Raw genomic sequence first — 27,953 nt, forward strand, 5'->3', positions numbered from 1 at the left:
TTTGGGGGGGCAAGCCACATTACATAGCCTTCAGGACCACATTTGGTCCGCGGGTCAAGGGTTTACCATATATGGCTTAAAGGGTGGGTCGCAATGAATTTCTTAAAGAGAAATTTTGAGTTCTTACCTTTCAAATAGCATTAAAATCAACAGAAATCGACTATAATTGCTTATATAAAGGTACTTTCTTACGAAATTTTAAATTTTTTTTAGAAATATTTTTACATCAAATTTTTTTTTTTCGTCCGAGGGGGGAAGCACACGAGCCCCCCCCCCCCCCACACACACACATGTCCCCCCTCCCAAGTACGTTTCTGATTCCCACCAATATGTATTAGAAGGTAGGGGGTAGTGCTGACAAAATTTTGCTGACAAGGGTGGGGGAGGGGGTCAGAGTTTTACTTACTTTTGCTGACAGGGGGGGGGGTCAAAAATTTCAAAAAATTTGCTTACGTAATACTTGAACGGCCCCTATTGGTTGTTCTGTGAAGAATTAAATTCCAAAAAGTACAGTTGGGAAATCCGACTTTTCTTGTCTTGAAAAAGCCGTCTTCAAATGCCTACTTGCTGAAAATCTGTCAAGTTGTTTCTTTTGTGTCCATCTCGCTCTTTTCCGGCTTCATTTTGTATCACAACAGATTCAGAGTTGGATGAGAAGACCCACCGTTTTCTAGCCCGCGGCCCGGTTTCATTCATTTTTGTGAGTTGAAGGCCCGGTGTAACACACGACCAACGGAAAACGAATGAGGGAAAATGAAACGGCTAATCACTCGCGACCCGGTATGAATGATATCAGGGGCCCAGTGCCGGGACGCGGCCCGGCGTTTGAGAAACAATGGTCTATAACACCAGTATGAGAAGATTCGTTTTTTTGGAAGAAGTAATTTTTTGGAATCGAACGAATGATGCGGCAAATTTGAATAAGACGCCGAAAAAAAATTAACCTTTTTTCTAGTTCTTATCTTAATGTCACGTGACATCTCGGGATTGGCTAAATTATTTTCGCCAAGCTGAACTTGGCTACAGTTAAGCATGCAAATTCGTGCTCACAAACTGCATTACAGTAAAACCCCCCTCCTAACACCCCTCAGATGCGGTCACCCCTCTTTTACGGCCAAATAATAATTTCAAGTTGCATAATAAAAGTATGTATTTCAAACCCGTTATTAACGGTCACCCCTCTTTAACAGACGATTTTTTTTTTGTCCTGTCGGTGTCCGCAAAAGGGCGGTTTTAATGTATACACATTCGAATCCCGTCATAACGAACTCCAAGTGACTGGATAAATCACTTCGTTATAAAGGAATTCCAGGCTTTTGTATTGTTCCTATGTAAACTTATCTGAGGAATCATAAAAATGTTCGTTAAAACGAGATTTTCACTATAACGGTATTCGTTAAAACGCGATTCGACTGTACTAATCAAAAATTTTCAGGTAATGAAATTATTTAATTTTTTATAAAATATTTGCCGTTTGAAATGAATTCGGAGTTGAAGAATGACAACTCTTACAATTCGTCACCAAATTACACAATTTGTTTTATGTATGATGACTGGCTACTTAAATAACATACCGTATACACTCGTGTATAAGCCGACTGTCCCCACTTCAGGACCACCAAAACCGCAATAAATTGAAAACCCGTGTATAAGCCGAGCCGCAAAAAATCCATGCATTTTAGAATTTTTCATGAAAAATCAATAGCTTGCGGAAATTTGCAGTAGAAAAGGATTCAAACTTTTTAAACCGCTTCTTCTGAGTCTCCAGGCTCATCGTGATCCATCAGATCATCATAGGGAGTGCAGCATGTTCGTTTTTATCTTCATCTGGGCTGTCTCATCACCATTGTCACATTCAAAGAGGATATCATCCTCAGCTCCGTCCATCGCATTGCTGATGCAACCCTTTTTGAAGGATCGGATGATAATTTCGGCGGAAACAGAATTCCACGCCTCATGTACCCATTGGCACACTAAGGCCAATGTCAGGTTTCTTCAAGGCACCACTTTTTTGTAGTTTCTTTACAATCGGAACTCGTCCATTCGATCCACAAATTCATCAAATAGTCTTTGAGAGGCTTGTTGATACTCACATCTAAAGGCTTTACAATCGACGTCAGCCCACCTGATATCAAAGTCAATGATGCACATACAGTCGAATCCCGTTTTAACGAATACCGATATAGCGAAAATCTCGTTGTAACGAACACTTTTCTAATCCCTCGGGTAAGTTTACATAGGAACAATGCAAAAAACCTGGAATTCCTTTATAACGAAAATTTCGTTATAACGAAATGATTTCTCCGGTCTCTTGGAGTTCGTTATAACGGGATTCGGCTGTATAAATGTCCTCTCCACTTGTCAATATAAGATTCATTGAATCTTGCATTGACAAGTGGAGAGGACATTTCTATATGCATGTGGCCATCTGGTTGGCCTGTCATTCACGAGCTATTAGTTGATTGTTAACGCCGTCCATGTACGGTGCCTTCCAACATATATACACGCTCCAAGATTGAAACATTATATATCTCTCTCTGCTTCCATCTGAAACATCCATAGCTTAGATCAGCGGTTCTCAACCCTAGGGCTCCCTGTGCACTCCCCAAGGGCTCCGCGGCCGCTCGAAGAAAATAAAAAAAAAACAATAAAATTTAAAAAAATATTATAAATATTTTTAAATAGTAAAAATAAATCAGTAACTTTTATGAAAAATTAAAAAATTGGTCTGTGGGGCTCCGCCATAGAAGTCCCGGTGTGATCATATTAAGCGGAGTGCACTGTAGTGCTACCGCTACAGCGCACGCCGCTTAATATAATAATTTAATTAATGATAAGTGGGAATAGTTTGCAGACCAGGTGACGGAAAAAACTGGAATAATCACAAATTTAGGGGCATTTTGTGATATTTAAATCTGAAATTATGTCATCATCATCATCATCGACTATTTACAATCCGCTGCTGGATGAAGGTCTGCTCTAAATTTGTGGAATCAACGAATTAGCTGATATTGGCAGAAACTTTTTGCGGACCTACTCTGGAGTTCGCTGACCAGTAAGTACCACGGCATCTACTACCAAGTAATATTAGGGCAGGTGTGTTCTTAGCCAACTCGGGCTAGAAAAAGAGTAAGCGAAAATAATATAACGTGGATTTTAACACCTGAAGAATTCACAATTCAAAGAAGGAAACAACTCTTAGGTGGCCACGAGTGTTTGCGGATGGATTTCACGTGTGGTCCCACCAGACTGTCGCGCAAATAAAATAAAAAAAAAATACCATTGCTACCGTGATTGTGTGTGGGGACTATTTGGTTAAGTACTATTTGCTAGTTCCGACCCGCGACGACGATCCGAGAAGTCAAGTCAACCCGGCGTTTGCTGTTGACTTTCGTCGGTCGCTAAGCTGACCCCGGGAGACACAGGGCGAGTGCGAGACAAGTATTTGGGTCGTATTCAACAACCCAGACGTACAAACATCTCTCTCTCTCTCTGTCCCAGCTGTGCAAAGATGCGCCATCCGATATTGTAATTCCGTCTTCGATATTTATTGCCTTATTTACGTGATTTCGGAATTCGAGAAGTTTTTCGACAAAAGACGTATTTCCTTTCAAAACACAGTCACGTGGTCATTGCCACCTCGAAAAATATTTACTTAAATATTAAAATTTTGTTTCTCTCGGCCCCCCCCCCCCCTCGTTTGGCGCGAGTCAGTGAGCCAGTAAGTTAGCGAGGAATGGCCGAGTGAGTGAGTCAATGATACAGTAGTTAGTGAGTGAGTGGCAGAATGGTTAGTGCTTGTGAGTGAGAAAACTAGAGAGTGAGTGACTAAGAGATAGAGTAAGTGACCTAGGGAGTAAAAATGAGTGATCTAGTAAGTGAGTGATATAATGAGCGACCTATGAGTGGAGTGAGAGGGAGTGACCCAATGAGTAAATGATAGAATAAGCTACCTAGTGATTGAGTGAGGGAGTGAGAGCGAGCTACATCACACAATAACTCACATTTGCTCACTCACTGAGCTCAATCGTCAGCTCATTTTCTCACTCTCTTGCTTATTAGCTTACACACTGGGCATTAGCTCACTTGCTCGCTCATTCAATCACTCAATCGTTTACTTGCTCACTCGTTCGTTCACTGTTGTCGGTGAATTTTCCCAGCGATGAACTTTCCATTCGGTGAATTTTCGTTCTGCGAATTTTCTTTGCGGGAAAGAAAAAAAAAATTCCTGTAGAGCCCGAGGGCCGACAAGTCCTACATCGGCACCTAAAAAAAATTACAGTGGCATCTTAAAGGTGGGCTCAACGAGACCAAGGTCTTTGTGTCAAACAAGGATATTATTATTATTATTGAAGAATTTATTTGCAATGAAAAAATTCATGTTTTTAATTTCTCTTTCTCATTGTATACCTGCATGATATTTTCTTATTAAACAATAGCTACAATACCCGGCACTTGACCGGGTTTTCTTCAATTACTGGAAGGATTGAAAACTTGACAAACAAACCATTATAAAGGCATAAACTTATTACACACACATAGTGACAGGATTAAAAAGAAGTGACAAACCATTGTAAAGACATATGCATATCTGAAACAACACATTGCTAGGGAACCACGGTAACCAAAGTAAACATCCCGAAAGTGATTGTTGAGGCACAGAAGAACCATTGTTGCCCAAAAGATTTCTTGCCCATTTCGGGAATTTGGCCCAGCTCTGATGAACTTTTAAAGTAGCCTATCGTTCGATCCGGGTCCTGTTTCGTATACATGCGAAATTTGGCGACAATCGGTCTAAAATTATACAGTCGAATTCCGTTTTAACGAATACCGATATAGCAAAAATCTCGTTTTAACGAACACGTTTCTAATCCCCTAGATAAGTTTACATAGGAAGAATGCAAAAAAACTGGAATTCCTTTATAACGAAATTTCGTAATAGCGAAGTGATTTCTCCGGTCTCTTGGAGTTCGTTATAACGGGATTCGACTGTACACCAGCATGGAGCACGTACACAGACAGAAAATCAATTTCATAGACTAGCTACAATACCGGGTGCTGCCCGGGTTTTCTTCAATTACTGGGAGGATTGAAAAAGTGACGAACCGTTATAAAGGCCTACAAAAAATTATACATAATACTGGCAACATTAAAGAAGTGACAAAAGGTTTGGTTTGTCACTTCTTGGTCTGAAACGCATTGCTAAAGAAACCACGGTAACCAAAGTAAACATTCCGAAAGTGATTGTTGAGGCCCAGAAGCCATTGTTGCCCTACAGATTTTTGCCCATTTCGCACATTTGGCCCAGCTCTGACGAACTTTTAAAGTAGCCTGTCGTCCAAGTGGGGTCCCGTTTGGTATGTATATGCAAAATTTGGTGACGATCGATCAAAAATTGTAGATTTGTATAGAGAACACACACACACAGAAAATCAATTTCATGTGTATAGATTAAGCATTACATATAACACACATACAGAGGCATTTCTTGTATATCAGTGTGGAGTCAGAAATCAAAAGTGTTGGCGGAAAAACACAAAATGTGCTGAGAAATGGAAAAAGGTTTTTATTCACATTAATAATCACAGTAATTTCCCAAATGCGCCACCACCAACCTCGATACAGGCCTGGCAGCGTCTAGCAAGTGATTGGCGCACCCTTTCGAAGATGCCGGGTGTTTCACGAACAGTTGCAGCAGCTACTGAAAGTTTTGCAAATAGGCCCTCATCAGAGTTTTTTCTCGCCAACACTTTTCCTTTCCGACCCCATATTGCTGTACCCCAAAATGCTTCTTTATGTGCATTTTACACCTTCCCTTAAAGTTTGGTACATGAGTTCAGGGACACCCTGTATAAAATTGATTTTCTTTGTGTATACGGATCTACAATTTTAACCGATCGTCGCCAAATTTTACATGAGTGCCAAACAGGACCCGACTTGAACGACAGGCTACTTTAAAAGTTCGTCAGAGCAGGGAAAATGCCCGAAATGGGTGAAAAACTGTCGGGCAACAATGGTTTCTGAGCCTCAAGAATGATTTTCAGAATGTTACGGTGGTTTCCGAACAATGCCTTTCAGACATATTAACTCCTTTATAACGGTTTGTCACTAATGCACCCTAGCACACAGAGAAAACCCGTAACAATGTTCTTGGATCTAACAATCGAAACAAAATAATGGCGTCTGAATCAGACTTTCACTCACTTGCTAATAACTTCAATATGATCATTTCATAAATATTTCTCTGCACGCAACGAAGTTCAAAATGATAATTTCGAAAAATGTACAGCAGACCATACATGCTTTACCCATGGCCAGCAGGCCAAATGTGGCCCTAGGAGCCACTTGATGTGGCGAGCAACCTATAACTTAATTTTGTAAAAATAAACTCAGCGGCACATTCCAAAATCACTTTAATGATCCACGGCACATCAACAGATCACTTTAGTGACTCACGACATATTTTCAGACATCTTAAGTAACCTGGGGGGAATATTTATAGATCACTCAAGGGAGCTGGGGTACTGTTCCATTTCCACTTAAGTGGTCGCGGGGCATTTCAAGATCACTTAAGTAGCCCCCACTGCACAGTTGCAGATCACTCAAGGCACCAACCGGCCACATTCACAGATAACTTGAGTGACACTCGGCACATTCCCAGATCACTTGAGTGGCACGCGGCAGAGCTCTAGATCACATGAGTGGCCCCGCGACACGTTTTCAGACCAATGAAATGGCCCCTCACTCTCCAAAAGGCTGTGCACCCTTGCAGTAGACTCTAGACCACGGGTTCTCAACCTGGGGCCATATGGCCCCCTTGTGGTCCTGGAATATTCTAGGGGGGCCACGGGAGAAAATCAGAAGAAAAATGATCCACGACAGGTGGTGAATGGAGTCATAGATAACTGTGAAGAGAAAAGCTTTAAAAGTGAAACACGTGGTTGAAAAATATTACTACTTCCAGAATCCATCAGATCCGTCCATAGAACCACGGGCATCTTAATCCTTGGGTCTATGTGGGCATGGCCCGGGTCTTCATGTCTATAATGGAGGGAGGGGGGACTGCACTATATGGGATCTGGTACTATGATTTTCATACGTAAGCTGTTATTTCCAGCTAAGTATGGAGGGCCGCCAGAGCAACGGTTGAAGTGTTGGGAGGGTCGATTTACCGTGCAGGTTCGTTGGATCGTCCCGTATTTTACACAGACCGTTTTTTAAAATATAATTTGACTCCTGGGAGAGGTGATAATCCACCATTTGAATCCGTTCCTAGCCAGGATTCCAGAGATTGATCTGATTTATATTAAAATTTCATTCATAATAAAAAAATAGAAAGTATCTCACTCTTGGATGCGGGTAGAGAGGGGCCCTGGATAGGACAGGAGGCCAGGAGAAAAAAAATGTGATCTATAGGGGGGCCACGAGCTGAAAAAGGTTAAGAAATGCTGCTCTAGATCAGTGATTCCCAACGTGGGGATCATTGCTCTAGACTCTCCGGCTTGTTCCTAAACGGCCTCCACACTATCCGGCCTATTTAAAAATAATGCTAATTTTCTTTGCCAAGGCAATGCAAGTGGCAATTCATTTATCAATGAATCAAGTTAAAACAATTTTTGTAAGAATGAAACCCTATGTATCACGTTACATGCATTAACTATTCGCATCGCCGAATAGCGAATGAAAAATTAAAAACAGTATAAATAAATTCCTCCATTTTTTCCCAGTAGTTCAATAAGAGTTTTCTACAGTCTAATTCCGTTTTAACGAATACCGATATAGCGAAAATCTCGTTTTAACGAACACGTTTCTAATCCCCTAGATAAGTTTACATAGGAAGAATGCAAAAAAAGAAAACTGTAATTCCTTTATAACGAAATTTCGTTATAGCGAAATGATTTCTCCGATCTCTTGGAGTTCGTTATAACGGGATTCGACTGTATTATCAGTTCACACCATTTGCTGCTGCCTGACTTTCAGTGAACAGTTTTGCTTCAGAAAACATACTAAACATGACTGAGTATGTAAAGCAAAGTGCTGTAGTTCTTTCAGGGTTTTGACAGCATCTACTGTATATAAGGCTTCACCCTACTCCAGGCATCTCCAACCCGTTGTTCGCGAGCACCGTGACCCAGAGTGCTCTCGATGCTCGTGTACGATTTCGTGCTCGCGAGCACTTGATCAACGTTCCAATTTAACACTTTTTACAAATTGCATCAAAGTATTGAAATCACCCTGATTCTATGCATTCGTATGGTCAAACTTGACGCAAGGGGTGCTCTTCTTTTGGTGATGGGTAAAGGCAGTGCTCGCTGCTAGAAAGAGGGGTTGAAGACCTCTGCCCTACTCGGTTCTTCTTCCGAAATGACGCGATTCATCTCCCCCTTCTCATCATCTTCTCTCTCTTTGACTTTCTCTAAAATTTCCAATGATCTGTGTGTCAATATCTGCCGTGTCGGGTTCAGTTTGTGCATTGTCGTCCATATGTAATCCTCAGCACTGTGATCACGGAAAGCCGCTTGCTTGCAATTTTGTAGGTCTTGAACAGCGTTTGAAAATCCTACCCCCCCCCCCCCCCGCACTGATTTTCCCCCGTAGAAAAGCCTACTTTCCCAAAAAGAAAACACTGTTGCAGTTTCAGAAAGCAACTGCTTTACCACACGCGGTATGGCTTATTGAAATTACAACATCATGTATGGGAATAGTTCTTGCTAATGTAATGGTCGTGTTGGATGATGTAGAACCCACATTGTGGCAAGCAGAGAGAGAGAGATTGGATAAGAAAATCTCCGTAGAGCACGTTGATATTTTGTATGATTCCTTGGTCTATAATGATCGCGAAACACTCGCACAGTGACCGTAAAAGGATACAATTTTAGACAGGTTGCCGTAAAGTTATAAATGTTGCGAAATTTAGTCAAATTTTTTTCTTTATCGAGGCGATTGGTGATTATGCATAACCACCGGTGTATCACTTTTTAGGATAGGAACCGATTGCGATAGAAAACAAACGTCGTATAAATGTGGAAATTATATAAACGAGGTTCCGCTGCACCAGGGCCGTAATTATGATATTTCTGCCGCCCGGGAAAAAAGTATTATTTTGCCGCACCCACAACTTTATAATTCTATAAAACGGTGTTCTTTGTTCCCACCTAAAACTGCCCCCCCCCACTCCTTAAATTTTGCCACCCGGAGCTGTTGCCTCGCTCTAGTTCCGGCCCTGCACTGCACATATCGTACATCCTCATTCGCGGGCACTCCTCGTCAGCGAACAAAATTATTGGTTCCATGGGTGTCCGTTATCGAGAGGTGTTCTACTGTAATTTCAGAATTGTTCAAAAGCTATATTCACGCATAATTACAGAATTTAAAGAAATGCTCACAGCATCTTAAAGAATGAAAGCGATAGGGAGTTGCTCCAGACCAACTTAAACAGGATTGCAGCATGGGCAAATGAATGGAGCATGACGTTTAGCGTTGATAAGTGCATGGTCGCTCATTTTGGATCGAACAACCCACGGTTCTCTTACGAGTTGAACGGTGTCACTATCCCGGATGCAACTAGGGTCACCGATTTGGGAATTCTCATTGACGAGCGACTTGGGTTTTCTGGGCGTTGTTCAGCGGTGGTCAATAAAGCGAATAGAATGCTTGGTTTGATTTTCAAAAAGGTCTCTTCGCGTTCTCCTAAAGTCATTCTTCCGCTTTTTCGAGGCTTAGTTCGTCCTGGACTGGAGTATGCTGTAAGGTTTTGGAGACCATACCTACAGAGGGACATAGAATTGATTGAAGGGGTGCAGAGAAGAGCTACGCGTGTCCTTATTGGCACACGGGGCTTGAGTTATGAAGAGAGACCCCGTTTTCTGAATATGTTCACATTGGATGAACGCAGGTATCGAGGAGATATGATCGAAGTGTTCAAAATTTTCAATGGGATGGTAGGATGGACCATGAACTTTTAGTACACCGCCAATCGATTGCTTTTACAAGGGGGACACCAGTATCGATTGGTGAGGGACAATGCAAGGTTATGGTGTCGCAGGGAATTTTTCTCTAATAGGGTTGTTAATAAATGGAATAGCTTACCCCCGGAGGTAGTAAATTGTAACACAATTGACACGTTTAAAAAGAAATACGATAAACATGTTGGGGCAAATCGAGACGCTCTATCCATACTTAGAATAAGACAACCATAAGTATTCTTTATGGGCATTGTATAATATTTTATCATGTGTATATAATGTTTCTAATTACATTTTTAATTGGGTTGCTGTATTTTTGAAATATATGACAATCATATTTGTTATGAGCATCTTTTTATCAGCCACCTCGTTGGGCATTTTGCCTGTTGGGGCGTTGTATTTGTATTTGTATTTGTATAAAGAAATAATTTTAGAATTAGTGAACAAAATAATTTCATAATTGATGAAAATCTATAATTAATGAAAAAAATAGTTACCGAATTACTGAAAGTAATAACTTCAGAATTGTTAAGATAGTAATTCACGAAAAATAAAACAGAATTTTTGAAATTAATAAATTTCATAATTAATGACAATTTAAAATTAATGGAAAATAATTCCAGATTTAAGGAAAGGAATAATTGATAAAAAGAATTAATTAATGAATAGATTAAATAATGAAAGGAAGTTATTTGAAAATAAAGGAAAAATCAAATTCAATGAAAGAAATAAAATCGGTAGTAGATAAAAGTGTTCGATAAGTTTGGAGAAACCCCTGCTTAATAAAAGATAATACCGTAGTATGGCTTGGTGGCCCACGGGTTTCGTGGAAACTTCAATCTGACCCGCAATGCCTTTAAAAAAAGATCTTCAAAGCATGGCCCGCGTTCCACATTTGGCCCTCGGAGATTTTTGTCGTGGCCCGCCGATCATTTTCAGAAAATGGTTGAAAACATTGTGAAAAACGATTAATTCTAGAATTAATTAAAGAAATAATTTCTGAATTAATGAAAGGTATTTCTAGAAAAAATTGATGAAAACTCAAAATTGATGAAAGAAATAATTACAGAACAAATTTATGAAAATTCAAAATTAATGGAAAAATTAATTACAAAATTAATGAAAAAGATAATTCCAAAATTAATAAAAAGGATAATTCAAAAATTAATGAAAAAATAATTCAAAAATTAATGAAAAAATAATTTCAAAATTAATGAAAAAATAATTTCAAAATTAATGAAAAAATAATTTCAAAATTAATGAAAAAGATAATTCCAAAATTAATGAAAAAAAAGAAAAAAAATAGTTTCAAAGTTAATGAAAAAATGATTTTAATGAAAAAAATGAAGAAATAATTCCAAAATTGATGAAAATATTCATAATTACTGAAAGAAATTATTTTACAATTTTCGGAACAAACAATTTCAGAATTAGGGGAAAAAAATAACTTATAAATCAACGAGGGAAATAATTTCCTAATTTGCGATAGAAATTACTCTCTTCACAATCAATAAAAAGAATAATTTAAAGCATAATTATTGAAAAAAATTACTTAAAGATAGATTGTGAGAAGGAAATAATTTCAGAATTACTGAAATATTTACTGAATCATCACATAATCACACTGAAATGATTTCAGATTGAAATTAATCTCAGAATTAATTAATTTAATCAATAATTAATTAAAACTTTTCTATTAATTGGTGAAAAAAATATTTCAGAGTTAATCAAAATTGACAATTAATAAAAGATATAATTTCAGAATGAATAAAAGTCTTCAGTTATTTTTGTCCCTGTTTAACTCGGGGGCCCCCTTTTATTAAGATAGCACTAAATTACATGAATTGGTGGCCCGCGGGATTCGTAGGAGATTCCAATTTGGCCCGAAAAGCCTAAGAGATTGAAGACCCCTGCTCTAAACCTGGGGTTTCCAACGTGAAACTTTTTCGCGGAACCCTTGATGATACTAAGGCTGCTCTCCGCGGAACTCAAACAAATTTTGAATAGGCCTACTTATAAAGAAATGAAGTTTGTCCCCACTTTGCCGTCTAAACAGCATCATAGCCAAATGAAAGGGGGCTTGGGCACCACTTCCTTATTTTCTTATTTATTATCAATCTTTAAAGCCTCATCTTACCGTTTAAGCTCCGATGCCACTGAGATCTCCGTGCGTTGTTGCCCGGGTGTGCAACAGCAGGGCATCAACTAGATGTTTGGTCACCCGGGGCAAGTGCGCATTTTGGCACCCTTTGTAATGCTGAAGGAGAGGTTTGAGAATAGAATTTGCGCCCCCAGCGACCGGCGTACGAGAACCGCCAGCTTCCCCCCCCCCCAATTGCTGCCCTGGTACAACTCAGGTGTGAAGATGGCCCTGGGTGTCTGTAAATTCTGCAATTCATGTATCCTCTCACTATCAAGAATCGTCCTCACTATCACTTGTGGATAATGAATTTTCGAAAAAAAATCATGATGAAGCGGAAGAATGACATTCATGAACTTCTGGAAAAACGACTTGTGGATTTTCTTTCGAAGCTCTCTGGGTTCCGGGATTTTTAAGGGTTCCGTGACATTTGATCATGCGGAACCCCCTCAAAAAGCTCTCACGGAAACGTAGGGTTCCGCGGAACACTATTTGGAAAACCCTACTATAAACTAAAGGATCTGAAGGGGAAAATAACAGAAAAAAATTCAGAAAATCAGTTGATCTCATCGTAACTTGGTCGGTAAAAGGTTAAGAAACTCGACAAGGATGAGAAAGTAAATATACAGAGAATTTTGAAATTCTGGGGCTTGCTTAAAATTTTTGGGCCCTGGGCACCTTTTGTTTGCCAGTGCGAGAAACGGACACTGCTTGTGTCCAAGTTTGCAAAATGCGTCGAATGGTTTCTAGCAGCATCTAATGAGAATCTTTTCATGTATGTCAAGGGGTTTTTATTCAACATGAAACAGGTGTTGCCGAATTTCCAGTACGTCGAGAGTTTTGTTAACGGGAAGATACGTAATTGAGAATCGGTGCGTTGTGTTTTGGGCGGTTTTTGGTCGATTCCCCCCCGCGACACTCACTCCGCAGCCGGAACGGCTTCCGACAGCTCCCTGCGCTATCGGTACGATGATCCCCGTGGGAAACACTCGCCTCTACAGCATCGGTCGGCAAGTCCTCCATCGAAGCCCTCCCCGCTGAATGCCGTCAATTCGACGACCCTCACCGGCACAGACAACGCTCCGAAACTAGACACCGTTTGACGATAATCAAAGCAATGCAACACCATAAATATTTCTGATTCCATAAAATTTTCTTTCGCGGTAAAAATGAATAGCAGTAAAATTGAGCTTCAAACTGAGGAAATAGAATGATTGGTGGAGGGGGTGGGGGGGGGGATATTTTCTCCTGTGATGATTCCGGTATTGAAATGATTATTATCCCACCAAACCTGTGATTTCAATCATTTTACGCTCAAGCACTCAATTAAGAGAGCAATTACGTGCCTAAAAGATGGTGTTTATTTACACATCATTCATTCAATGCAGAAAAATTTGTTCGTGTTTGATTTGATTAGAGATTGTTCATGTTTCTAGTTTAATTCGACCAGAGGTGAATCATGTTTCCTTCGATCCGAGATTGTTTACATGGTTCATGATTCATTCGTTAAGGGATTTTTCGTGTTTCATTGGTTCAGAGATTGTTCATGTTTCATTCGTTCAGAGATTCTTCATGTTTCCTTCGTTCAGAGATTCTTCATGTTTCCTTCGTTCAGAGATTCTTCATGTTTCCTTCGTTCAGAGATTCTTCATGTTTCATTCAATCAAATAATGTCCATTGTTTTTTCATGTTTCATTCAATCAAATAATGTCCCCACTGACCATGTTTCATTCAATCAAAGATTATTCATTTTTCACTTGATCAAAGATTTTTCATTTTTCACTTGATCAAAAAATGTTCATAGTTCATGATTCATTCAATAAAATCAAGTTTCAAACAATCAAATCATCTTCCACTGAATCAAATCAAGTTTCACTCAATCAAAGTATGATTCTTCATGTTTCATGCGTTCAGAGATTCTTCATGTTTCATTCATTCAGAGATTCTTCATGTTTCATTCATTCAGAGATTCTTCATGTTTCATTCATTCAGAGATTCTTCATGTTTCATTCATTCAGAGATTCTTCATGTTTCATTCAATCAAATAATGTCCCCGCTGATCATGTTTCATTCAATCAAATAATGTCCTCACTGATCATGTTTCATTCAATCAAATAATGTCCCCACTGATCATGTTTCATTCAATCAAAGATTGTTCATTTTTCACTTGATCAAAGATTGTTCATTTTTCACTTGATCAAAGATTGTTCATTTTTCACTTGATTAAAGATTGTTCATTTTTCACTTGATCAAAGATTGTTCATGTTTCACTTGATCAAAAAATGTTCATAGTTCATGATTCATTCAATAAAATCAAGTTTCAAACAATCAAATCAAGTTTCAAACAATCAAATCAAGTTTCAAACAATCAAATCAAGTTTCAAACAATCAAATCAAGTTTCAAACAATCAAATCAAGTTTCAAACAATCAAATCAAGTTTCAAACAATCAAATCAAGTTTCAAACAATCAAATCATCTTCCACTGAATCAAATCAAGTTTCACTCAATCAAAGTATGATTCTTCATGTTTCATGCGTTCAGAGATTCTTCATGTTTCATTCATTCAGAGATTCTTCATGTTTCATTCATTCAGAGATTCTTCATGTTTCATTCATTCAGAGATTCTTCATGTTTCATTCATTCAGAGATTCTTCATGTTTCATTCATTCAGAGATTCTTCATCAATCAAATAATGCCCATTGTTCATGTTTCATTCAATCAAATAATGCCCATTGTTCATGTTTCATTCAATCAAATAATGCTCATTGTTCATGTTTCATTCAATCAAACAATGCCCATTGTTCATGTTTCATTCAATCAAACAATACCTATTGTTCATGTTTCATTCAATCAAATAATGTCCCCACTGATTATGTTTCATTCAATCAAATAATTTCCCCACTTCAATCAAAAATTGTTCATGTTTCATTCAATCAAAAATTGTTCATGTTTCATTCAATCAAAAATTGTTCATGTTTCATTCAATCAAAAATTGTTCATGTTTCACTTGATCAAAGAATGTTCATAGTTTCATGTTTCACTTGATCAAAGAATGTTCATAGTTTCATGATTCATTCAATAAAATCATGTGTGTCAAGCAATCAAATCATCTTCCACTGAATCAAATTACGATTCATGTTTAAATTGATCAAAGATTGTTCTTTTGACGTTTTATTCGATCAAAGATAATAACACCAACATGATTCAAGTTTACATTGATCGAAGTTCAAGTTACCATCACATAGACTCTCTCTGCATTCCATTCGTGTGCTTCACCTTAATTAAATACGGTCCGTACACGCTATACGCATGTTGAAAATATTAGTTCACGTTTCATGTATCTCCAAGCATTGGGTGTTTGATATTCGCGAGGAGTGTCGCTCCCGCGTCGAGTCCACGTCAATCACCGACCGTAGACCACATCAACGCTCAAGCAACGTGACGTCTGTTACGCTTAATGGCAAAAATTCTGCTCTCGGGCTCTTAATCTCCCCCAAGAGATTTTTTTTTTTTTTTGATATTACACGTGCTATTCTGGCGCCGATATTCTTCTTTACAGAATAAATAGTCAGGTTGGGGTTTTTCTTTCAATGGCGGGCCATTAATCTCAAGCGAATTGAAGGAACGAATTCCTAGTGAAAAAATGCTTGTTAGTTGAACAAATGTCACGAGAATCTGTCTTGTCTCGTTTCTGTATAAGTTTGGGTTGTGTGGATACATTTTTCTCCTTCCTGTGGAAACTGTGACGAACATGGGCCGAAAATAACGTAGAAATGTCGGTATGACTTATTGATGTTGATTTCAAAACTGTTCGTTGTAGTCCACGGGGCCGGATTGGTCCATATGAAGGCCCTAAGCACACTAAGTGATTTTGGTGCTCCCTTCCCTCCCCTTTACTTTTAACCTTAACGCATGACCCGGGATCTCATGACAGTTCAGGCATCTTGAACCCGTTTGTCGCGAGCATCGCAGTGCTGCTTGCTTTGCTCCCTGAAGCATCCAGAGCGCTCGATGCTCGTGACCGATTTCGTGCTCGCGAGCACTTGATCAACGTTCGAATTAAATTCCTTGTAAAAAAAATTGCTTTCTAGGATTGAAATCTTCCCGATTTCGCGCATTCATACGTCCATGGGCGAACGCAGAATTTTCTCAAGGGAGGTTCAATTGCGTGCGTCGAACTTGCCGAAAAGGGTGTTCTTTTGTTGATGGATACAGGCAGTGCACGCGACTAGAAACAGGTTGAAGACCTCCGGTTTGCATAGTACTTTTTAAGTGGGGGATCAAGAAAAATCATTTTACTCGATGAGTCTCGAATGCCCCGGAGAGGCCTCATGACAATTTGATCTCGTTAGAGTTTGGAAGTATGCGAAGTGGAAAGTAGGTATTTATAGCTGGGGGGGGGGGGGCGTCGGAAATTGTTTTTTCACCCGGGGCCTATACTGTTGGGATGGCTCTGCAGGAAACTGCCCAAAATCCGACTTCTGCCCTAAATTCGTTCCCCCCTCGTATTTATAGGGGACTTAGCGGGCTCTAGCTGGGCACCAAATTTGAGGAAAGAGAAGTAAAATGGAAGAAGGGCGCGAAAATATTAATCCACCTCTTCCTAGAGGGTGAGGGGGACGAGATCAGTGAGAGTGACCCAGAGCAGGGGTGGACAAATCAAGAAATAATTTATGCACAAACCTAATTTCTTAGGAGAGAAGAAAAAGCAATTTTTTTTTCAGCTTGTCCAGGATTTGGCAAGCCTTTTCCTGTGTTGGTAGACACAATGACATAATTACCAAAAATTTTGTGTTGTCCTCAGACTTAAATCTAATAACCAAACATAAAGTTTTAGATGCCAATTTTGTATTCGCCATGGTGACCTGGCACCTGGGATTTGTCAAGCCCTGACCAAAAAAGGGACTTACATACACAGGCGTATTCACAGGAACGGGAGACCAAGCCGAGTATTGGGGAGGGGGGGGTGTGAATTCGCTCAGGGCGGTGAATTCGAAAAAATAAGTAAGTGGTCGCGAAAATTATAATTACATGAAAGAAAGGCGGCAAAAAAATTCGTGCAGCCCACAGGCGGCAAAACAATAAATACGCCTGCCACTCATAGGCGGGATAGACCTGGAAGGCTGGGGGGCACGGTCATTATTGCTGGAGCATGATGATGATGATGTCAATTCATATATATACATTAGATCAGTCGACTCCACCTTTGAAGCTGGGTGCCCCCCGCCCCCCGTATCTCCGCCCATGCTGCTGCTGTGGTGGTCGAGTGGTAATATTGACGGACTCGCGTCGCGAGGTCCTGGGTTCGAATCCCACCGTCGCCACAGCGGTGATCAGCTGAAGTTGGTTTTCTATGGTTCCCAACTTCAAGGCGCGAATGCGAGCCGATCTCCCCTTTGAAAAGTCTCGCCCCAGACAGCAACAGACCTACATATGTAATAACAGTACATATGTAATTCAATCATAACACATCACTCGCTTAACTTCTGAAATAAAGATGCCGGCACTGAGAAATCAAACACAACACTACATACGCACTCAGACTTGCCAGGTACACACACAGTTACACTTCCGGCACAACTCACTAGGTAGTAAATCGCCCATAGATGGTGATAGACCTGAATTGCGCTCGGGTTGAAAGAAATAAATAGGCCTTTGCCCACCCTCCCCCGCCTTCTAATTTGCATGTACAGAGCTGCTATCTTGCGAACGTGCCAGGAAACTCTTCAGAACCACTCAGTTGACTACTTGCAGTGGCGCAGTTCTTCATTTACGCTTTAATTTTTCAAAAATAGTTTTTGTTATAACTTGTCAGGGGCCATTCAAGTATTACGTAAGCAGATTTTCAGCCATTTTTAACCCTATCCCCCACCCCTTGTAGCAAAAGTCAGCAAAACACTGACCCCCCCTCCCCTCTCCCATCAGCAAAATTTCGTCAGCAGCTTAGAATATTTCATATCTTCAAAAAGGGGTGGTTGATGACGTAAGCAACCTTCAAACACCCCCCTCTCCCCTTGTAATCGAAAGTCAGCAAATCCTAAAACCCCCTCCCCCCCCCGATGCTGACGTAATACTTGAGTGACCCCTTACAGCGTGAAATCGACTTTGAACAGTTATATTTACACCTTACACGGAAAGGTTTTTTTTTATCAGTTAGCGATTGATATAATGTACAGATCACTACTTGAACATTGCGTTGCTTAGCAGATGTAGTCGTTTATGCTTCACACCAACTAGCAACGGCAACGTAGTCGTTTGGACAGGAACAGTCACAATTTTTGCTATAGCTGAATATCAGAGGGAAACTCATCATGATTATCCTCGTGATATATACACGTATTTTTTCCCGACTACTTTGATTCATTTTGATTGATGTATGATCACTTGTCGACCTTTTCTATACTGTGTTTAACACTTCTGTGTCTTATTCATGAAAGAAAAGCTAATTATATAAAGTAATAAATGTAAGCAATATAAATATAATTGTATACAGTGTGTTCTGTTAATGGACCGACAAACTCAGAGGGTTGTTAGTAGGCACATCAAAAGGAACAACATTTTCAATGGAACATGTTGTCACAAACCACGTTGAGAGGGTGAAAATCGCGAAAAACGCATGCAGGCTCCGAGTCTATAGGAGGAGACGAAAGGTGGATGTCAGTTGATCGCTGAATGCGTTCGTGGGTTCGCTCACCATATCTGACGTAAGCAGCGTCTCGAATCGCATGCGCTGGGGTAGGATCATGCGCTGCGGATGAAGTAAATAAGCGCAATTGCGGTAGTAAGCACGTGTAGCAGTTATTTGTCTGTTTCAATGAGTATCGTATGACTACACGAACGAAGAATACGCTGATATGCATCTGATTTACGATCGAGCAGATGGCAATGGCCTGTGGACACATCGGAGGATATGCGGCAGACATCAAAAGCGTACTTGGTATCTTCGGGCTCGTCCGGGAATCGTTTTTATGTCGTTGTAGACTGTGCAATGACGGCCGCCACTTCCAACAACTCTTGTAATAATTAATCAAATGAATCTTTTATGTAGTTGTTATTGTACTTTTTTGTGTTTCCAGCGTGACGTCGAAACCTGCATGCGTTTTTCGCGATTTTCGCCCTCTCAACGCGGTTTGCGACACTATGTTCCATTCCAACTTTTGTTCCTCTTGATGTCTACTAACAACTCTCTGCGTTTGTCGGTCCATTAACGAAATACCCTCTATATATATGTGTATAAAGTTATATTAACTAATTATATATTATACATGATAACATTTTGTCCAATAGTTTTTTTTTTATGGCAATTTCAAAGTGGAACTTTAATTATTAACAGACCTTGTATATAATATAACTAATAAATATAAGCAACTCTAAAATGAACGCATAGGTATTTATCATTACTACCTGGGAGGGCTTAGCGGGTTATAATCCAGGGCAAATTCGAGGAATGAGTGGTCAAGAAAATTAGTAGAATGAGAGAGGGGTGGCAAAGTTTGTATAGCTCACAGGCGGAAAAATTATAGATCCGCTTCGACCTACAGAGCAAGACACCAATTCAGAGACCGACCAAAACAGTGTGCACGCATGTGAGTGACCAAACTAGGTCAGTGAGCGGCCAAAACAGTGAGTGACCAAAAGAGTGAGAGATTATATCACTGAAATAGGGAGTGTGTAAGCATGGGAGTGTCCAAAAGAGTGACCAGGTTCGTGAATGACCGAAGAGCATGACACCAATTCAGTGAATTACCGAAGAGCAAGATACCAAGCCTGACCGACAAAAACAGTGTGTGCGCATGTGAGTGACCAAAAGAGTGAGACATTATACCACTGAAATAGGGAGTGTGTTAGCATGGGAGCGGCCAAAAGAGTGACCAGGTCCGTGAATGACTGAAAGAGTGACCAAGTTACATAGGCGTATTAAGCGGGGCTAAGCGGGCTTTGAACGAACTCTGCCCAGGGCGGCAAATTATTTTGGTGTGGAGGGGGAGGGCTAAGCGAGTTATTGCCCGAGGTTGCGAATTTCAGTAATTAGTTATTGAGAACATAAAATTAGTAGCCACTGCAGAGTTGTCATCGTGACAGCCAGGATGTGTCGCCAAAGTTCGTATGGGCGTCACTCAATCACTTTTTTTTTAATAATATTTCGAGTAAATATTGCTCATAATATTTTCATAACATCGGTTTTTTTTTCCCCTCGCAGATTTAGGGAATTACTAGAGATGTTTGTGGTAAGGGGCCTACTGTATTTTCCAACCATTTCATTGTAAGGCCGACATGTGTAATGCCGACACTATAAAAGTTTTAGAGAAGTTCATTTATAAAACTGGAAAAATTCAACTAATAAGAGTATCGGTTACACAATAGGGTTATCGGTTGTTCCTTCAAGTTTTATAACAGATCTTTTATAAAACTTTTATAGTGTAATCCCGGCCTGAGGGTATTGTCAAAAGTGTTAAATTTTTTTAGAAATAGTGTCGAAATTCTTTTGTTGCTGGTAGTTCGTTACTGAGCAGCTACAACAAACTAAAAAATTCCTAAATAAAAAATATGTAGAAATTAATTGCATATGGCAGTATATATAGACATATGTGGGGATATTTTTTGTAAATGAATATGCCCTAAGGGTGCGACTACACTATAAAAGTTTAATATAAGATCTTTTACAAAACTTGAAAAAATACAACCAATAAGATAATTGTACATTCGAGCGAATGTAACCAATACGCTTATTGATAGCATTTTTCAAGTCATAAAAGAAATTTTCTTAATGGCCTTAGATCGGCATTACATTATGACGACCTAAGGCCAAGATTACACTGTAAAAGTATTACAAAAATTAATTAATAAAACTTGAAAAAGGCAACCATAAGGGTGTAGGTTAAATTCGAGCGAATGTAACGAATAGGCTTACCGGTTGTCTTTTTCAAGTTTTGTAAAAGTTGCTTTTATAAAACTTGAAAATATAACCAATAAACTGATCGGTTGCATTAGCTCGAATGTAGCCGATCAGCTTATTCGTTGTATTTTTCAAGTTTTATACAGGCACTTTTACAAAACTTTTATAGGGTAATTCCGGCCTATGAAAGTGTTACAAAATTATTAGTTTATTCAAAATTAGTGTTACGCCCTAAAAGTATTACAAAAGTCCTTTTATTAAACTTGAAAAATGCTGCCAATATGATCATCGGTTTCATTTCCTAGAATGTAAACAATAATCTTATTGGTGACATTTTTCAAGTTTTATAAAATAATTTTTGTAAACCTTAATAATATAGTGTAATAGCGACCTAAGAAATAGGAAAGAAGCATTTTAATAACTTATCTGCTTTTTTTTGCATGGTGATTTTTTTAATGTATATTCAGGGCCGTCTTAAGAGGAGCATGGGCCCTCGGGCCAAGTGATTTTTCTGAGGCCCCCACTTGACAAATTCTCGAAAATTAACTACTTCTCATTTTGCTGAGGCCCACGGGCCGTGCGTTAAGACGACACTGTATATTTCTTCATTTTTGGTAGGCTACGCGTATTTCGAAATTTCTAACCTTTTCCAGGATTTTTAGTGTGTATATTCTCGGTTTTCTAAGCATATTTTGGGCTTTTTAAATGCATATTTTCGCATTTTTAAATGCGTATTTTGACATTTTTAGGTGCATATTTTATGATTTCCAGAGCCCATTTTTGGAGCATATTTTGCCATTTTTTTAGTGCATATAATCCGGGCTCTACTATTCATATATGATATCTCCCTTAAAAAAAGGCTATTTTTGTATAAAAATCATTTTATAATGATGTTCCGAAATTTCCAACCTAGTCAATAGCATTTTCACACACTTACTTCTGAATGGAAATTCCATAACGAATGTCACAAGGTGAGGGGAGCAACTTCCGTTTTACCGATAGAGCCCCTGCAGTTTACTATACTATTAATTATAGAGTCATTGCCCTTCTCTGTATAGAATTTAACGATATAAGAAAAGACAATATAGGCCTTTCTCTCTCACTCTCCCCCACTCGCTAAAGAGAGAGAAACGTGTTTCGAATCATTCAACTTACCATAAATCATCTCACCCCTCCCCCGAATACAAGAAGAACGGGAGGACGCACACACATAAACTTCGTAAGTATGTGTGAAGAGAGGTTAATATATAATATAACGCTCCGACTCTGTATTATTCCCTGGTGAGAAATTCCATTAGTCAATGAGCCTATTACTGTTTGGACGGGGTCAATTCGGTGAGAAGTGGTTCTTTTTCCAGACCAAGAAACATTGGTTTTTGGTAAATATTCGAGTTTTTTCAAGAGCCCCTGAAACCCTCTAAGAATGGATACGGAAGATGGTGAAATATATATTTTTTTAATTTTAATTTATTTCGGTTGTGCAGTAGGCTACCCTTAGGCTAATGCCCTCTGGTCATTAACATAAGAAACACGATTATTCTACAGTGGAACCTCCCATAACGGATACCTCCACTGACGGACACAATTTTGAATTACATCGACGGGGCGCAATGTATCTTGCTATTCATTAATGGACACTCCTCGTTAGCGGACCAAGTTTTCGGTACTATGGATGTCCGTTATCAAAAGATGAAAATACCTAAGTGTATGCAGGGACGCCGGAACATATATGCTCATGTTGCTAAAGCAACACCAATCATCATTCAAATATAGCTCATTCCCCCCCCCCCCTCAGTTCAGGCGATGGGAGATTTACCAAAAACGGAAGATTTTTTGTTGAATGTGTGACGTATGGTCTTCATACATATCCAATTGAACATTATGTTCATTACTCGAGCAATACCAATCATTTTTGACTTCTGGCGTCCCTGAGAGTATGAATGCATGAACGAGATGGATATGTTCCCTTTTGATAGAAACGACCAATCTGACATTGTGATTTCTACCAAAAATATTCCCGTTTGAATAATCTCGATTGCACAATCAGGTCCGTCTTAAGAGTGTCATGGGCCTCTGGGCCAAGTAATTTTTCTGAGGCCCTACCAGGCAATTTTACATGCTTACTCTCAAAAATTTCAACCGGATCTCCTTTTTGTCAGTCCCCTCTTCTCTTGAAGCACCCGGGCCGAGTCCGGGTGGGCCCATGCGCTAAGACGGTACTGTGCATAATCTGACAGAGCTTGTCCTAAAGATTCATAAACCGTCAAAAAGTTCAAAGCTCATTTCGGAAGAAGGTGGAATGTTCCCTTTTGAAAATAAGCTCCTGAATTACAGTCAAATCCCTCAATAATTTTGAATGTGCAGCGGCGGACAAAAAATTTCGAGTTATCGTTAGTTCGACTTAACGCTAATTCCCATCTTAGAGACAGAAAATAAAATATTTATTAAAGTAACAGTGCTATTTACGAATATCGTATTATTAAAATATCAAATTCCGGAGATGAAGAAATTCGAAAAGATAAGTTATTTTCTAATTTGATCATATTTAATTATTGAATGAGAGTATTCACTCAGAAATAAACTAGACGTACGTACTCTGTATTGTGGAAACGCTCGCATACACATGATACTCGTTTAAATGATTTTTTCCCCTCCTTCTTTCGTGAGAAAGTCAATCACTTTTTGCAAGCAGACTAACTTTGCAAGCGGACTTTTTGAATACACTAAATGAATCTGCTAAATTCTCTGTTGCTAAATGCTAATGTTAATTCAGTGCTCTAGAATGTCAATACTATTGCTAAATGATGAATTCTACTGCAAATGCTAAATATTTCTGTTGCTAAACTCTAAATTCTATAGCTAAATGCTAAATTCTGTTGCTGAATGATGAATTCTACGTCATCATTTACAGATTGGATACAATTGGATGCAAGGATTTCCAATTCAATTATTAAGTGAGTAGAAATCGGATCGTTGAGTTAAGAATTTTAAATCTAATTTTAAACCGAATTTTGAGATATATGATATTTGTACCGTACATGCATCTCGTAATCATTTCTCTGGAAAAATTTCTAACGAATTGGTGCTCGGCGGTATATACGTACATATATCGTGTGTGTATATACGTTTATCGTGTGGCTGAACAGTGAATGAACAGTGATGTCAGAGTTTCTAAAATCGGACAATCCTTCAACAGAGAGAGGACAATAAGCTGCATAATATCCGAATCTATCACGTAATAAATATTCTGAATAAATATACATATAATAAAAAAACTCAATTCAGTCTTTCTTTTTAGGTCTTCTTTTACATAGGAAACTAACGTTTTCTATCTAAAAGGAGGAGGAATTCAATCATAGATGTGGAAAAACTCATTTTTATCAGAGGTTAAAGCGATTACTTGAAATTGAATGAAATTATTACAATATCGTTAGTTTCCTGAATCTTCATTTGCATTATTAATTTTGCGTGTACATTGTTTTGAAGGCTCATTTCAGCAAATAAAAACATTTAACTACCGTAATTATAACAACTGTAATACATTAAAATCTGTCTTCAAAGGAAAAAATCTTGGTCCCGTGATTTTAATGCCAAAATACACATTGAAAAACCTGAATTAAACGGACCGTCTCTAACGTGGAAACGGAAAGGAAAAATTTACCCTTTTACGGAAAATTTCAATCACTTCGACAGTTTCGCGGCCAATTGATCAAAGGAATCAAACAAAATATTAGTGCTTCTGTCGGAATTTTTAATGCAATGGCCGCTTACCAATGCGAGTTCTACTTCACTTACCCTTAGATTTGTAAAAACCGTTACCGTACTTGATACTATGGTATTTGTAAAGCCATATATGTAGTGAAACAGTTGTTTTCCGTCTGTGAAATTGTAACAGCATTTTTCGCTTAAGCAGTCATTTCTACGTGAGAAATCAGTATAATGGTTAGATCAGTATAATTAGATTAGACAAGACCTACAAAATTGTATGAAAACTGCTTTCCGTGATAGCAAGTGCTGAACAGGGCCAGAATAAGAGGGAAGTGGGGGGAAGGATTTTTATAGGGTAGCAAAATTTACGGGGTGGCAAATTTTACATGGAGAAATCGAATTTTACAGTGGTCAGGGCAGCTGAAATCATGTTGCTTCTTCCCCCCCCCCCCCCCGCCCCGGCAAAAATCCTATTTACGGCCCTGGTGCTGAGAATTACATAAACATAGACGACAGTGTACAAACTGAACCTGACACGACAGATATCGACACCCTCATTGAAAATTTCAGAGAAAGTCAAAAAGAACGTAAGTGTAGTCATTTCAGATGAAAAACATCGTGGGGGTTTCATACAGAGCTGCTGTGAAAACTAAATATTTAGTAATTATAGAGTAAATAATGTGTATTACTTTATTTTATGTACATTTAAATTAATTAGTTTATTTTCAGTTGATTAATTTTTATTACACTGCAATTCAATTACATACGATCGTTGCATGATTTCACACATTATGTCAATCGAACCTCGATTAAGCGGGAACCTGTGTTCAACGAAAAAAAAATGTCGGTCCCTTGCGATTCCGTTGAAGAAATACAGTACTACATAGAAAAAATAATGTTCAAGTTTTTCCAAAGAAAACGTTATTCTTTTAATCTACTAGTTTTAAAAAAGAAAATGTCTTGGCTTTTACCAATGATTATCGATACCCTTCTAGTCGCGAAATATAGTATAGCTGATATATCTTATATGATATAATATATATATATATGATATATATATGTATATAAATGATGCCTAAATAATATAATAACAATATATAACAATATATAATAATATATAAAAATGATGCCTAAAATATATTATATATGTATAATTTATTTTAGGCATCATTTTTTAAGAAATCATTGTTTGATCGCAATATTCAGAGATAATCTGATTCGGATTCATGTTCAGGATAATCTCGGGATTCTATTGTTTGAAAATCTCATCTTTTTTTTCTTATACCAAGAATTTTTTTTTTCTAAAAAGCGGTCCGCAAGAGGTTTCTAAAGAGCCCCTCAAGATATGCTTATGAGAAAAATATAAGTTAACACATATTAAGAGAGCGACTAGGATCCTTGTTTGACCAAGGTGGCCATCGGACAAGTACGGTTACTAATCGAGTTAAAGTAACAAGCCAGCCCACTACTCTCGCGAATAACGTGAATACGAAATTTCCGATTTTCTGATAATTTCTCGTGCTAAAAACACTTCAGCGAATCGCACAAGAGCTAAAATATTTTTCCACAGCCAAATGTGAATGAAAAACTCTAATATATAATATCGGTGAGTTTTGATCGGTTTCAAGAGCCCAATAAACTTTAATCAATATCCCTAATTTATCTATTTCGCGTAAAATTTCATTCAGTTTCACGTTATACTGTATATCGTATTTTCATAAGATGAAATATAGTTATTTGTTCCTTTTTGCGGGCCGAGTAAAATTCTTGAATGGGTCAAGAGTTTCCTGCCCCAGTTTCTTATAGAATTCCAATACGTTCGTTTTTCTTCCTTATAGATCCTGGAAAAACTTGAAAATAAATTGACAAAGGTCAAAGTTCGACAATAAAATCTCTGTTTTCTACAAAAAATCTCTCACTCTCTCTCCGTGTATCGTTCAAGCTAACTGTGAATACCTTCGGGTGGATAATTTACGCAACTGCCGTGTAGCGTAGCTGGTGACGAAAATATTTTTTAGTATAATAGTTTGTGCAACTATATGACTAGATTAATTAATTAATTAATTAAAAATAATCGAGGGGTGTATTTATAGACAGATTATGATCATACTTATATATAATCACAAAAACCCATAATTGTCAGAAACGTTTTTACCTTTTTGTTATTATTCTCTTCTTCTCTGAGGGAAGGATTTCTCTGAGCTCGCACTGAATTTCAACCTGTAGATTTGACACTGTTTATCCAAACCACTTTCAGGTCCACACTGTGATGTTGACGATAAAACATTTCTTGACACGTGCACATTGTTTAAAATAACTAAAATTCACGAAGAAGACGCTCCTTATTATTTTGCTCCTTGACTTTTCAAGGTCCAGATTTTAAGGAAAGGATCACACTAACTTTCTCTAGATGTTGGCTCTGAGAAAAATATCTTTTATCAAATCAACCCATAGTTTCCACTGTGTCACGAGTATATAGAGCATTCACTTAAAAATATTTTCTACTCCTCCTCTTTTTTCTCCTTTGCTCTTGTGTTGTTTTTGTTTACTTTCTCTTCTTCAGTGGAAAAATTCAATTCCTTTCGATTGTTTCCGTGCGGAATCTCTCTCTCTCTCTCTCTCTCTCTCTCCGTGTATCGTTCTAGCTAACTGTGAATACCTTCGGGGGGTAATTTACGCAACTGCCGTGTATAACAGGCGTGTAGCGCGTAGCTGGTGACGAAAATATATTTTTTTTAAAAATGTTGAAATGAAATGAAAAAAGAAAAAAAAAACTTAAAGAACAACTCCCACCGTGCAGCATTGATTGCCCGAATCGGTGGATTCTCACGCCCGTCACATTGTGGTCCCGCCTAGTTTGTATGGCCCCGCCTAACAAACACTCCTTTGATTCGACGGTTTCTCTCAGTGGGAGGAGTCGTTGGGAATTGGAGGTCTGCGATTGCGTGGATGAGAATGAAAAAGGCGTGGTCTATCTTCCGTCATTGCCTCTTTTTTTTCTTTTCTACTTTTCCTAATAGACGTGCAAATCTTCCAAAAGCGTACATGAGAGATCTTTCTGTTGAAGCTTATTCTAAATATATTTTATCCCTCTCAATCCAGTGTCATAACACTTTATAGGTGAGTGAGTCATCGTTTACAGAATCAGAAATTTAATTTTTTCTAATAAAAAAATTACAATCAAAAATTTTTTTTCCCGTAAAAATGAATAGACAACCCTTCCAAAAATTTCTTACATTTTTC

General features: G+C 38.5%; 1 protein-coding gene across 1 annotated transcript in view; it reads right to left on the bottom strand.

Moving 5' to 3' along the window:
* sim (bHLH transcription factor single-minded) overlaps nt 1-27,396 on the bottom strand; it is a 169,946-nt gene extending 142,550 nt beyond the window's left edge. Inside the window, exon 1 of the mRNA XM_089253223.1 lies at nt 26,866-27,396. The gene's annotated coding sequence lies outside the window, so the exon portion shown is untranslated. The remainder of the gene's footprint in view (nt 1-26,865) is intronic.
* Between the last annotated feature and the right edge of the window lie 557 nt (nt 27,397-27,953).

Source organism: Pholcus phalangioides, unplaced genomic scaffold, assembly GCF_987345545.1.
Source record: "Pholcus phalangioides strain wild (caught in Gottingen) unplaced genomic scaffold, Ppha-v1.0 ptg000032l_1, whole genome shotgun sequence".
Lineage (NCBI taxonomy): Eukaryota > Metazoa > Arthropoda > Arachnida > Araneae > Pholcidae > Pholcus > Pholcus phalangioides.